This window comes from Pongo abelii, chromosome 11 (assembly GCF_028885655.2).
Source record: "Pongo abelii isolate AG06213 chromosome 11, NHGRI_mPonAbe1-v2.0_pri, whole genome shotgun sequence".
In the NCBI taxonomy this organism is placed as follows: domain Eukaryota; kingdom Metazoa; phylum Chordata; class Mammalia; order Primates; family Hominidae; genus Pongo; species Pongo abelii.
The window spans coordinates 29,326,328-29,339,196 of NC_071996.2; the positions used below are offsets into that span (position 1 = coordinate 29,326,328).

Consider the following 12,869-nt stretch of genomic DNA (forward strand, 5'->3'; position numbering starts at 1 on the left):
GGACGTAGGTACCCCAGGGAGGACGGCTGAATCTAGTTCCACGCTTATCTGGCCTCGAGTTTCATATCCATTCTTCATGTCCTCACAGGGGTGACCGCATTGTGGTGCAAAGTGACAAGTCGAGTGTTGGCTTGGGGACTGCGATGTAAGTGAGGGACCCTGGGTGTTGGTGGAGGGGAGAATGGAGGGATTATTGCCCACTCCCCCCTCCGCCGTGCCAAGTTCAGCCAGAAGTTAACAAAGTTTGCTTTTAGGGATTGAACTCGTCTTGGGTTCTCCGACCGCGCAGGGCTTGGGGTTAGGGAAAGGAGGGGCAGAGTCCTTTGTGCCCATCGCGTGCAAACTTTGGCCCCAAACAGGACCGGCCACCAGGAAGGGAACCAGGTATGCGCTGGGGTCCCGAGCGGCGCCCTGGCAGCGGACGTTCCCGCAGGTAGTGCGCGACTCTTGCCCCAGGAAGAAGTCGCTGCTGCCTGCAGGGTGGCCTTGGAGAGGCTCGGGCCTCCATTGAGACTGCTCACTTCCTTTTCTCCGGGACCACGGCTCTTCAGCTTTTTCCGCCCTAGGCTCCCCCACCTCCTCGGTTCCCCATGGGAGAGTTATTTGAGGGCTCCCCGGAGTTGGGAGTTGACCCACCAATCCTAGCAAATCAAGGCCCGCCCGGCTAGGCGCGGAGAGGCGGCCTCCCTCCCGCTACCCCGGGTGGGGTAGGGACCCCCTTTCCCCTAGAGACCCTCTAGCACCTGAGTGCTGATGATCATTACTTTAAATTAAAAGTCTCTTTTCTCCTTTCCGTCTAAGCCTCAACTTAGTTTCAGAGAATGAAGCGTGAAAGCTCTTTTATGGAGATTACCGATGCTTCATTTATTCCCGCGAATGGCAAACACAGCCCGGGAAAAACCGAGCGAGCGAGCTCCTTGTCTCGGATCCTCAGCCGTCTCCGTGTTCACAAGCTCACTTGGCTGTGAGACGCCGTCGGGGAAAGCCCCTGCCATGGCTTCCCTGGGGAAGGGAATTGCGCGTTCGCTAGTGCGGCAGTCCGCAAGCATCCCTGGGTGGGACAGCGGTCTAGCCTCAGAGGCCCCGCCTTAAGAGCTGAGGCATTTGGGGCTAGGGAAAGTGGTGGGCGTCCAGGGTGTCAGCCCTGAAGATCCCTGAGGTTCTGTGCTTATGTGAGTGTGACGATCCTGGTTATCCTCACTCCAAACCCACCCTTCCACTCCCTATTTTCAGTGGAATCCAGGGGAACTTGGGGCTCATGACACTGGGAGAGCCAGGAGCCCCATTTACCATATCCTGGATCTCATTCACGTTCCCATCCAACCTTACACCAGCCCCTGTAACCTTTTCCGTGCTTGGCCAAGAGGCTGTGTCCATAGTAAGCGCTTTGGTGAGGCTGTTTTATATTTGCATGTCTGCCAAATACAGCCCCTAAGAGCAGGCAACAAGCCCCTGGAAAGGGTGGGTCATTTTGGAAACAGATCTAGAGCCGTTGAAACTCTGGAATACAAAACTCACCTTGTGATCTGGCGGTTGTCTCCTCCGCGATCAGGGATGCTTTGACCATTTCACAAGGGGCAGTTGGAAGGAAGTGATAATAGCCTCCGGCAGGAAACACAACAGAGGGTTTTTATTCTTTTTAGACGAGAAGTTTGAAGAAGGAAAAGTATAAGCTCCTAAAAGAGAATTTCCAGAGTTCAGGCTTAAATTCCTTTGTGACACTGTGTTATTAACTCCAACGCAGTGGCGTCTCCACATTCCGGCCATCCCACTCTGGGAGCCCCTGTAACACAAAAACTATTGCTGGGGGTTGGGGGAGGTAGCCAGGAGGGACCACCAGCCTCCCTTCCTCCCACCTTAGCCAATGCACAGGTTGCAGGGAGAGTGCCAGCGCTGCTTTTGTTTAAAGGGACTTGCTCTAAGACACATCTTACAGACACGAGTATGGGAGTTTCCCTGGGGGGTCAACATGGACCAGGCTAAAAGTGATATAGTCTCCCTTGTTATACAGCCAATGACTTGTCTATAGCATGAAAGGAAGTAGGGCCCTTTTGGTTGCCCTGTCTGCCCTTAATGGGTAATAACAGTTTCACCATAAAGGTCCTCAGTGGCTAAGAAGGATAGGGTAAGTGGTTTTTTGAGAGCAAGATCACCCCACAGAGCCTGGGGAGGTCTGGCACTATAAGGGAAGGTGAGGCTAGCTGAGTTGGGGGGGTGCAACATGAAATCTGTTTGAACACACAGCACTAAGTTGGGAAGGGCGGAGAGAGAGCTTGCTGTTTGACTGAACATTTGCCAACTTTCATTAATTACTCAGTCATTTTAATGTGAAAGCAAATACCAAAATGCTCTCATGCCCATTCTGAATTAATGGCCTGCAAAATTAGATGAGGAGGGGGCCAAAGGGTGAGTTGAGGTGTTCAGAGGAGTATTCAACCCTTCTTTCAAAACTAGAAAGTGCCCCCCATCAAATGTCTGAGGTGCTGGTCAGGGAGTTGAAAACCTAAAGCAAAAGCTATTCCTTAGTGAACAGAGGTTGGATTCTAATGATGACAAACATCAGAAAGAAACCTTCCTTGGGTTCTCATTAATTATTCAATCATGCAACCTGGCTTAAACCAAGTGCCTGTGATGTTCTTGGTACTGGGGTGGGACCCCGTGGGATGGACACCTGATGTTCCAGGAGCCCATGCCCCCAGATATTCATTTGAACCAAATGAATTTCTGAAGGCTACGCCTGGGTGTTTGGAATATGTCAGAACCCATCTCTTAACTTCCATAATATCAAGGCAATTCCTGTGGGACCATTTTTATTGGTTAACTTAGTTGAATTTATAATCTGTGAAGTAGAAAACAAAGTCAGGTTTAGGTCCACATAACTTAGTTTATTATGTCAAAAGTTTCAGGAAAAAGAAAACTTTATTCCTTGCTTTCACTATATGCCATCTGTTTACATAGCAAAATGAAACCACGGGTTTGTAGAATTTAGAGATGACAGTTGCTTTTCCTTGATACTTTCCCTCCTCATCCTTGTGTTTCTTCTCAGGTGCTTTTGATGTGCCTGCATTTTTGATGGCCGCATTCTCTTGAAATGTGGTTGTGCGGAGCAGTCCCAGATAGCTTTCAGAAGTGTGGCCTTGGGTTTGGAATGGAGCATGTAAGGACAGGATACAGAGTGACTTGCTGCCTTCTGGGTGTCATGTAAAGTGGATGAAGCCAGAGGGGCACCCTGCTGAAAGGACTCCCCTGTCTATTTTTGGGTCACATTCTTCAGAGTTATTACTAAGGAAAATAACTTCATCATAAGCATCACATTTCTGCATGGGCAAAACTTGGGCAGAAATTTGAAACACCCTTCTGGGCCCATTTTATGTTTAATTGCTTTTGATAAATTCACCATTGCAAGCCTCGTCCTTGAAGCTTACATTCTTGGAATTCTAGGACTCTTTCTGGGATTCTTTTAGACATAGTCTATACATGTAGACCAGTTTCAGTAAAAATGACAGTGAAATAGGAGTTGGCTGAAGTCAAAGAAACAGCAATGTGGTTGTTTAAACTGCTTTCCTTCACCTTTCTGAGGCCAGATTTTGGTGGAGAGCAGGCTAGTGGCTGGTCTTCCTATAAAGTGTACCACGTGCCTAACCTCTTAGTTTGATATGGTGTAGGTCCGAGAAAGACTAGGGTCTGACACCACCAGAATTCCCTTTTTTAAAATGAAGTGAGTTTGCCCCTAATAAAGACCGTTTATAAAAGCCAAGGATGCTATGTCCCTGGGGAGAGATTCAGAACTGGCCTCTGAGCTGAAAGATGACTGGTTTCTTGTTGGTGTCTTGGTTAGGAAATCAAACTCGAGGCCTTTGAAGAGTGTTCGTGTGTCACCTTCGGGAGGTTATAATGCTTACGTAGAGGCTGGTCTTGAATTTCTTCAACCTAAGGGAAAGTCTCTTTTTTGATATTATTTTTTATAGTGAAGGCCCTTATAAAGAAGATGGCTCCTTGCAATTTTCCTTGGGAACCCTAGTCATTGAGCGGGCAGCCCCTCTGTGGGGTCAAGGATTTCATATGCACAGAGGTGGGAAGCCAGGATCAAACGGAGTGAGTCCCAGAACCACCCAGGATAAAGACGAAAAAAAAAAAAAACCTCTTGGATTATCTGACTCAATATCCTTGGCACCAGGACAAACAAGAGTCATACTAATCCCTTACAGTTTTTCTAAACATATCTAGAATCTCATCTCCGACTTTCCGAGAGGCAGATGTCAGAGTGAAAATGGAAGTTTATGGCACGGTTTGACCATTTTGGCTTTTATTTTTCTATTTTCTTATGTGGGAGGAGTGAAGAGATGGAAGAGAAGAGAATTTCTGGGAATCTTTAATGGTAGACATAAGGCTGATCTTTTTTTAAAACTGGAGTTTGCTGTTTAATAAATAAAACTCCACATGTCAATCTGGAAAATGTGATGGTTATTATTTGAGTGGATAAAAGATTCACGAAGAGTGCCATCATGAGGTGTGTTGGGTGCGTTCCTTTCCACTTCTAGATTCATGTTTGGAAGGAGGCAGATGCCTTCCCTCAGGTAACCCAGGGTTCGAGTTAGGGCCTGGCTTTGTGGGCAGTCCTCAGCCTTAGAGACCTTCATGAGCAGCAGAAGATATCCAAACTCCCAGGCTGGGGGTCATTTTTTTCTGGTCTTCTAGGTGCCTGTCCACACTCCTCAACTGAGGTAGTAGGAAATGAACACAGATCACCTTATGGGAAAAGGAGTAGAGAGATGCCCTTCAGATTTCAGTGTTCAGTTTAGCCTGTTTTCCTTCCATTATTATGTGTCTGAATGGTGGGAACTTTTTATCTGGAAGGGAATTATTCCTGTGCACAATTGTCAGTCCTGCCAGGAAAGTTATGGCTGCCCTATAAAAGAGGACTGCCTGTCTCCCTTTGTCCTAGGTTGGGAAGGCCTCCTGGTCAATAAATACATATTAATCATGTAAAAGGATTGACATGCAAATGAAGGGCATCATTGACAAGCCCTGGATGGCAGAGGGGAACCCTGCTGCAGCTGTGGTCCTGGCTGAAGAAGCCGGGGCTGCACCAGGATCTTTGCTTGGTGTTTTCTGAAGGGTTAAATGCCCTTTTCCAATAAATATGTGAAAGAGTTAATTGAGCTGGAGATGGCTTTAGGATCTTTTGCTTTGCATGCTTCTTAGCTCTGCCAAGTCTCCAGATTTTTTTTCTTCCTATTTTAAGTCTGGCATTAAGCAGGCCACCCTTTGGATCGCCCTGTCTCTCGGCCCAACTGGAAGCCTCCAAAGGTACTTTGTTCTTTCCATCAAAGAAAAGTTGAACCAATCAGAGAAATGGTTAAAAGCTTAGATGAATTTTTGGAGGAATGCTTGATATTGCAGGAATAATTGTTAGTTGCCATTATGAATTATTGCTTATAAAATAGCGTGATGTATATTATTGTGGCTTTCTTTACAGAGCAAAGGCACTACAAAATAACCTTGCTATAGCAACACCAAGCTTTGACTCAGATTTTTCTATATGCATGGCACCTGTGGGTATGTATATTTCATAACAATAGTTTTTAATATGCATATGGCCACTGAAAAATATGATTTTGGTGTCAGGATATACATGGAAAATCTTATGTTTATAAAGACAGAATAAAATGCATTATTATGTGTTCCCAGCTCATCTTTGGGGTGAATATAGTTGCTTTATCTATAATGAATCATTAGGATATAAGAAAATATTTTAACCTCGCTGATAGACTAAGTTACTATATATGCTGAAATAAAAGTGATGAGAATCATTTGTGCTAATGAATGTTCGAACTCTGATGTTCCTTTATGGGTGCAGATGTTTAAGAGGTGGACAATTGGAATTTGGTGGACAATTCAGGCTCTGAGTTATATGTGTGGGCACTTGTCAGCCAGGAGGCTTGCATTCAGTAACTTTGGAATTGGAGCATAAAGCAGCTGGTTTTGGTAATATTCCTGCTCAGGCCATAGGTGTCTAAATGGGTCCTACTTTGATAAAGACTGTAGATGTCTGGAGATTCTGGCATATCAGGCCCTAGGAACAGTTATTGGTGAAACACATACATGGGCTTGGTTGCTGTCTTTCTTTTATGGTCTACGTCTAATCTTATCTAATGCTCTGCAACTGAATATCAGATCCTGTCACACAAACCCGAGGAAAGCAATAAGAATGTAAATGGTCTTCCCCTCCTAACGTGAAGCACTAAATGCTACCTTGTGAATTAAATGTATCTTTGGATGACCTGGGGACCCAGCTTTTTCTGTATTTTTGGGTTATATTAGTAGTGACCAACTAAGATATTGACTTGCCAAAACATTTGAATTTTCCTTGTAGATAAATTCGCAGAAGGGATGTTTTCTGATAGGGGCTTGTTAGCTCTGAAAATCCACACCTAGTTCAAAATCAAACACTAAATCTTCTAAATTCTTGCTATGAACATAATATATTTGATGTACTTTATTAATATTTATCTGGATTGTAGGTGAATCAAGTATTACCTAAAATTCAAACCCACTGAACATGTTGTCTGTTGAATTGCTGTGAGTGTATTTGTATGTATGTGTAAAGAAGAGAGTAGCTACTGCCAGAGATAAATTATTTAACATGATTTTCCTATATTGTGGAGAGGCAGGCTGAGCCTCATTTTTTGGATTATGATTTGTATTATGAAATGCTTATCAAATGTTTTCCAAAGATTAGTTTAATTTTAATTAAATAAACCTTTCTCAAGAGGAGGCTCCCAACTATTTCTTGTACCCAGAGGCTAACGTACTTGTTGTTTTTAATTATTTTCTGCTGTTACCCAAACTGCTTTGGGTACTCCTGCCCAATTAAGTCAAAGGCACAGGTTCCTTATACACAATATGTTTAATATTTAATTTTAATTAAATTAATTAAATTGTTTATTTAATTTTATGTGCATTATTGTGCATAGAATAATGCAAAATTCATGATGGTAAGAATTGGGGTGGGGAGGTGATTCAGAGAGCTTTCAAAGAAGCTAATTACAACTTCCCCTTCATTTCCAGAGGAAACATCCTAACGTAAGGCCAAAGAGAAACCTGAAGTTTCTCTGCAGCATCCCATGGCTTTTAGCCACTGTAGAGTTGAGTTTGTTGGCCTCTTTCATCCTACGGAGCTTGCCTCGCAATTTTCAGCTATAGCAGTTGCTCTGCAGAGGAAAGGGTATATGCAAGTATGTACATGCTGCTGTCACAGCTCATGCTCCAGTGACATTTTCTACTTTGCTGAACACAGAGCTACCAGCACAGTGCTCCTGGGGAAGGACCATTTTCTACCCAGAGACAATGGCAAAACTAGCAGTAACATCTTTCTACTCAGGAAGGGCCCATCCCAATGGCTTTGAGCTGCCTAAGCCAGAGCAGTGCTTAAGAATTTGGAGGCATTGGCGGGGTCCACCTTTTGGTTGGAAGCAGTTCCTTTTAGGGAGGAGTCCTTTTGCCTGGCTCAGTTTCCATTACAGTTTGCATCCTTAGGGCATAGTTTCTCAGGAGTGTTTTTATCTGCACAGCGATAGCCTTTGCTGTCTCACACTAGAGTCTTAATTCTCAGGATATTCGTTTGAACAGAAATAGGATATAGACACCAAAAAAAAAAAAGCCCCAGAATACTTGGGTTTGCTCCCATTTGAGTTGTCCCTAAAATGATGAGCTCTGGAGTCAAACATTTTCAAGTGCCTCAGTAGAAGGAACCCACTGAATTTTGACGCATTTTATTGTCTCTCTTCTCTATTTTCCTGATGTAAAATAGTGACATTTTTATCATCACATTCTGGCACTTGGGACATCTGAGCCAAACTTTCCAGACTTGACCTCATGAAGTGGTGTAAACTTCTTTTCATTTTAGGGTTTTGCTCATCTGGGCCACAGTTGAATATTTACACTTACCATCACTCTATATATTTTTCCTTTGGGTAGGGGATAGTTCATTTGTTGGTGCCTCCTGCTTATTGAAACTTGTTAACCATACTTAATGAAATCTAACCTTTAACTTGATTCTCTCAGCCACTGAGAAAAAAGGAGAAATAAAAAAATAAATGGAAAGAAGGAAAAGAGAGAGAGAGAGAGAGAAGAAACTAGGACTAGTGTCCTTAGGTAAAGTTTCAGTTTCACTAGCTACCTTACACGAGAATGGAGCTACTAAAAATAAACTCTCTTTCTCTTTGTTGTTTGTTTTTTTTCCCTCTAAGGCTGGTTTTGTTTCAGTAGATTAAATATTATTATAAAAGTAGCTGATGATGCAGTAAATTAAAAATCAGGTTGTGGAATGTTTTGCAAAAGCCTTTTTATTTCTATGGCACTTAACCAGTTGCAGGAAACATTAGTTTTAAACCAAAAGCATTTGTCAGGAGGAGTTTTTGCTTCAAATAAGAGTTTGGAAAATACGGAGAAGTACAGTTAGCCAGAATGGACCTAGTAAAAAGAGACCCTGAATTTGGAGAGAGATTAATGTTGGCTCACTCTGCATAGAAAAATGTCACTTTCTCTCTCTCTCTATTTATATGGCTCATCTGTAAGCTTAAAGACATTTTTTAGTATAAAACATAAGTCTGGGTAGCTGCAAGAAATGTATCTGAGGACAGTTGCAATCGAATTTGTAGGGCACTGCTGTGTCACCACATTTAGCATCAAATTATGAATTAAACAAGAAGAATGAATAACAAATTAGGATTCGCCTAAGCTTAGCTTTGTGCAGTGGGACAATGAAAATTTATTTGAATGCTATTCCTTGATGAGGTTACAGATTTTCTCCCAACAGAAGATACACAATAATACTGTGGAGACAATTATTGGAAGTTCATGTTCTGTACACATCTTAGAAATCTTTTCAGGGAAATGGAAAGCTACGGTGAAGAGTCAGATTTTAGAAATCCCCCTTCCCTATGTAACTTTTCCTGTGGAACTTTCGGTGTAGGATAGATTTGTTAAGAGAATATTTTGGAGGATGATATCAGAAATGTCCAAGCAGAGTTGTATGTGGGCTTTTTGTTTGTTTGTTGCTGTTTTTGTTTTGTTTTTGCTGATGGGTAAGAAAACTATTGGCTTTTAGGACTTCTACAACAGGCTGAAAATGACAGGCTTCTTACAGCTGGGCAGTTTGTTAAAAAATACCACACTTTCTAAAGCCGACAGCACTTTAAAAAGTACGGTCAACTGTACTCCTCCTCACCTAACTGGAACCGGGAAATACTGTGTTGCGGCCCTCACTAATGCCTTCACCACATGCTGACGTTCAGGGGAAGAAAGGAAAGGTTGCTGGCAACATTAACAATGGAGCAGAGAAGTTAGATATACTAGGAGTAATTTATTGGGTTGCTGGATATGAAAAAAACTTTTCAAGCCCCTAATGTAACCCACGTGCATCGTCATTCTAAGATTATTAAAGAGACTAAATAGAGAGACATCTCAAGTAGACATAAGAACACCACCAGGATACATACCTAGGGTATTTTGGAAAACTAAAACAAAACATAACGCGGTGCCACTGATGTCTGTTTATTATGTAGGCAGATGTTATACAGAAATGATGTTGCCTTATTTTTTAAATCAACTTTTTATTTTCAAGGAGTTTTAGATTTACAAATAAGTTGTGAAGCCTGTCGCCTTATTTTTATTACAGGCATTACCATTGTGAGTATAATTTCCAAGCTGACCTCTTCCCGAGAACATTCTTGAGAGGCAGAGGCTTCCTTCTGAGGAGGTGTGGATATGACACAGTTTGCTTAGTGTTAACAGGATTTCTGGCTCCCCGGAAGAAGGGGCACAGACCTCACATGCGAATCAGGTTATAAAGTAAAATAACAGTTAAATGTATTCAAATAGTAGATTGTATATTTAAAAAAATAGCTAGGTTTAGTCCAAAGACCAGCTTTGCAAGGACTGTTTTTATATAGGTAATCTCGTGGTTTCGTCACTTCTTCCTCCCCTGGCCTGTTTGTTTCTGTAGACACAGTCAATGTTATCTTGCTGTGTCTTTCTCGGTGTCACCTTTGAGATTCGGACAAAAACTGGGGGAAAACCTGAGGCACGGCCTCCATCCCCACCTAGTTGTCTTCACTTCCAGGGCCAAGGAAGACTTGCTTACCGCCAAGGCCAGCCTGGTGCTGTGTGACCGTGCCGTAGTAATTCTGTTCCGTAGCCTTGAACCCTAAATTGCTAATTTCCTGCATTGGGTTTTATTTCAAAATGGGCTTAATTTTTGAAGAGTTGGAGGCTAGGGAGGTAAGAGTGGTAGGAAAAAACCCCTTTTGGAAATCAATAACCAAAATCATTTCTCAGAGGTCTTAAAAAGATGGAATTGACTGCCTCCTCCTGCAGTCCCTCCGTCCCCTGCCTTCCTCCACCCCTATGTGCTAATCACATTCAGGCCAAAGGCAGGGAGGGCTACCTGGCTGCAGCCCAAAGGACATTTTATTTTATTTACAGATGAGCTGTTAACCCTTGAAACACAGATTCATCTGAAAGCTCTGGCTTCCCCATTTCGGCAGTTCAAGCTCAGAGCTGCAACAGGACTTGCCTTAATTAGCTGTGTCATTCAGAACATGTCCAACAAGCTGCAGACCTGGGAGGAGGGGCGGACCGGCATCCTTCCAGCTGCCCCCAAAGCCTGTCCACCGGAAGGGACTCCTTCAACACGTGTGCAGCCCAGGACCTGGCCACAGAGTGGACTCAGCTCCAGAGTCCTGTGGAACCTGGCTGCGATCCTTTACCAAGTGGGGCTCCAGGCAACCATCTCACACCTGGGCTTGCCATTCCAAATAACAGTTGACCTCCTGGAAGGAATGACTTTGAACGGATATGTTCTTATTTCAATAGTATTGCAACTGCTCAAAATCTTTTAAGAGCTTCTCTTTTGGAATTACCTTTAAGAGTTAGTTTACAAATCGCATATTCACACACGCACCCCGTCATAGACACATAAAAGGAGTCTTGTTATTTTATACCTGAACCTCACTCTTGCTCAAAATAGCATTTCCCAGTTTGATCACTCACCTTATTCATCAGACTTGGCTCAGAACTCCTTTAGACTCTTTCCCAAACTTAGATCCTCCCTTAAGAAGGAAATTTCTCTACCACTGAGGATTTTCAAAAGAATGTGCCACAGGCTCCCAAGCACTTTCAGAAGAGGAATTCTTAAGAGGTTTTAAGCATGGCAGTGTAATCGGAATAAATGTATGAATTTCCAGAGTGTGTCTTTGGAAGGTGACAAAACACATTTGGATGTGAAAGTTCTGGGTTGGTGGAAATTCTGGTTGTGAAACATTATTGCCACCAAACCTGCAGCACCCCTCCTACCCCCACTGCCAGCCTGAACCTTGCTCCTCTGGGTGTTGGTGAACTATGAACATTTTCAAGTGAATATTTGTTCCAGTTTCGAGAAAGGTAGTGCAGGCTCCTCAGATGCAAATCAAATGGCCTGTTTAAGGGCATGTTGAAATGCCTGGGGTGAGAGGACCTTGCAATGGTTCTGTCTTTTACCAAACTCTTTCTACTTGCATCTTTAAAACTTTTCTCCCATAATACAGATGTATAGACAACAATGATGAATAAAAATGCATTAGCCATGAACCATCTTCTGAGAATACAAATGCATTTCTGGTGATAAAAAGACCTAATCTGTATGGAACATGCTTCTTTTTTTATATATATATATATATACCCCAGGATGCCCCACCCTTTCTTCTAGAAACAAGCACATTGGAACAGAGCAGGAGGGAGAGTGGAATACTCCCTGATGGGCCTGAACATGTGGCATCAGTAAATCAAGGGTTCCCAGTACAATTTGGGGGGACATAATCTGATATTTGACATTTGAAAGATAGCATCAAAGGAGTCGTGACTGGAAAAATCCGAGCTCACTGGGATTTTCTTAAACATAAATTGCTAGTTAGTCCTGTTTTATTTTGAGTTAGTTTTGCAGGCTTCTAACCTTTCCAGTGCTTAATCAAGCCCTGCTGTAGGTGGATTTTCTTTATTGAGGGAGTACACAGTGCCCCAGGGAAGGGCTTGGCCTGAATCCTCAGTGTGCATGAGAGGAGGTACCTGGAGTGGAAGGGAGCCCATCCCACTGGGTGAGGTGCGTTAAGAGGGGTGTGCGTGGATTGGGCCAGCCGAGGTGAGGCTGCAGGGAGGGATGTGGTGTGGGAGCCACCTCTCCTAGCAGGCCTGACCACCACCTCTGGGAGACCAGGCTGCTCTCTTCAGCAGAGGGCACTGTGCCGGCATTGGAATGTCTGGTCCTGCTGTCAGCTGTGTGACCTTGGGGAGGACTACTGCCATCTCTGGATGTGAGCCTATCATTTGCAAAATGTGATGATTGGATTAGCTCTGCAGTTCCCTACTTGGGGTTCTTGTCAGGAGTATTGGGGGAGGAGGGCCCTCTGACAAATCTCAATGTTTTAAGGTGATTGCTGGAAGTATATCTGTGCTCTGCTTGTGTAGGATGCCCTGGCCAACAAGATTGGACATTGCCTTGTTTTGGGCTGAAGACAGAACAGCTCACTGTACTTGGCAATGCTGCTGCATGTTGCCCAGAAGGTCTGACTGGCAGTTACATGTGTATATGATGAATAAAAATGGGAAGATGAATGGATTATTATTTAATACATATTTTTAAAAGTAGCATTTATAAGGTACCTGGCATACTGTTGGCTCCTAGTAAATGGTGGTTATTATTATTATTAACATTATTATAGCCAATCTGGTTGGCCAAAGCTTTCAAAATGTGGGTGGTAGCAGGAACATTCTGTCTTTGATGGGGAAATGGTTGGGAGCTGCAGTGGGGCTAGTTTGCAAGCCGCTCCATG

General features: G+C 43.4%; 2 protein-coding genes across 14 annotated transcripts in view; one reads left to right on the forward strand and one right to left on the reverse strand.

Moving 5' to 3' along the window:
- MARCO (macrophage receptor with collagenous structure) overlaps window positions 1–1,881 on the reverse strand; it is a 158,566-nt gene extending 156,685 nt beyond the window's left edge. Inside the window, exon 1 of the mRNA XM_054549247.1 lies at window positions 1,519–1,881. The gene's annotated coding sequence lies outside the window, so the exon portion shown is untranslated. The remainder of the gene's footprint in view (window positions 1–1,518) is intronic.
- The window catches only part of EN1 (engrailed homeobox 1), an 86,469-nt gene that overhangs the window by 13,344 nt on the left and 60,256 nt on the right, over window positions 1–12,869 (forward strand). For 4 of the 13 annotated variants that reach the window (XM_063712741.1, XM_063712742.1, XM_054549252.2 and 1 more), the window contains exon 3: window positions 89–5,559. The exons of 3 other annotated variants lie outside the window; for them this stretch is intronic. The gene's annotated coding sequence lies outside the window, so the exon portion shown is untranslated. The remainder of the gene's footprint in view (window positions 1–88; window positions 5,560–12,869) is intronic. 6 more of the 13 variants (XM_063712745.1, XM_054549259.2, XM_054549264.2 and 3 more) reach the window with 3 other exon arrangements.